Here is a 1749-nt window from a genome sequence, read left to right as displayed (position 1 = left end):
GGTTGCTTTACTTTCACATATAGTTTTATATAGCTTGCGTCAGACACTCTGTATACATAAGGAAAATAAAAGAATATACTACACGTAGGAATGTCGTCTTTACATTAAAAAAAAATTGATCTTAAGTTTTCAGACAACCTAATATATCAATATTTATTTTCGCGAAATAAGTAACACTGTGGAACAATGTGGAATCTTCTACATCTGATGTTATCTAGTAACTGGTTACTTGTATAACTGGCAAGCAACCCGGTTGAAATGAAGTTTATAACAAGATAGTAGAAATAATAATTTGGTGCTGCATATGCGCGTGCGCGTCAGCGCAATAATTATACATTGAAGCAGAAACATTAATTCGCATTCGTTACAATATAAATGTCCTCACTTTACATATTTTATTATGTTTATTATATTTATTTATTTATCCTTATTCTGCAATTCATTATGAGTCTGCAATTTAAACTCTTAGGATTTTATCGATTAAACGAGAGCGTTATAAGCAGGTGAAGTTCAATCATAATTATATGGCAAATTCTGTGTTCCAAAATAAATATCTGCAATATGCATGGAAAAAAAGAATTTGCTGCATATGGATATATGTAAATAGTTTGCTGCTACATGTGGACAATTAAACGTAATTCGCTGTGCCAGCTGCATTTTCTTCTGCAGGAACCTATTTTCTTGCTATGATAACAAGAAAACCTGCTTCTATAGCAAAAAAGTGGCTAACGCAGCAAATTATGTTTAGTTATATGTAGCAAATTTTTTCCGTGGTAAAAAACTTTATGTTCCTTGCCTTATGGAAAAAAAACTGCAAGAATACGAAAAAACTATTGATATGCTATTGAAAAAGTAGTAAATTGTAGTTCTTTAATAGTATGCCAGTAATTTTTTTGTATTCCTACCCACACAGAATAAAACTTCCATTGGATGTCCATTAGACTTCCATTATGAAGATTCAGAACCTTTAATAGACGTCCAAAGAAAATCCATAAAGCCTCCACTCAACATCCAAATGTCCGCATCTTGGACCTCCATTGGACCTCTCTTGAACTTCCAGTGGACGTTCTAATAATATTACACAGTAATATTACAATATCTCAGTAATATTGCATAATTTCACTCAGTGAAAAATGAAGTATTATTTTGTCTAAATAACAAAAAAAAATTGGCATTTCATATTTTGTGTCGTTTCATTTATTCCTGAGATTCACATGGATTCGATCCCGTGTCAGACGGCACCCATCTTTAGATGACTATGCTCTTCAATACTTAAACCTCAACGATCGTCGGGAACTAGTAATACTACTGCGCTGTGACAATATCTTGGTGGATCGCATTTACAATATACTTTTATAGCGTTCAAAAATATAATATAATATAATGACATATTTGTCAATAAATGTTTCAAAGGATGTAATAATAATCACAATGCGATTAATATTGATACAATGTTATATAAGTAATCAAACTTTAACATACAACGTGTTCGCGAAAGAGAAAAAATATTCTTTCCTTCTCTTTTGCAATATTTTGACAGAGTAATTATTCTGTAATTGAGTTTTCAATTGAGCTGGATTTTCTCAGCTGGATTTTTCAGTAGAGCAGGTAGAACACAAAGTCATATAAAAATAAAAATGACGTCAAATGATATTAAAGTAATGTCATTTTGACGTCAAGCGATACCATTTTCATGACAATTTCATGACATTGATATTAAAATGATATCAGTATTGTGAGGGATCTATG

The sequence above is a fragment of the Odontomachus brunneus genome, unplaced genomic scaffold (genome assembly GCF_010583005.1).
Source record: "Odontomachus brunneus isolate Ranch 3 - 2012 unplaced genomic scaffold, Obru_v1 Obru_scaffold_062, whole genome shotgun sequence".
Taxonomy (NCBI): Eukaryota; Metazoa; Arthropoda; class Insecta; order Hymenoptera; family Formicidae; genus Odontomachus; species Odontomachus brunneus.
This window is presented reverse-complemented; position numbering follows the sequence as displayed.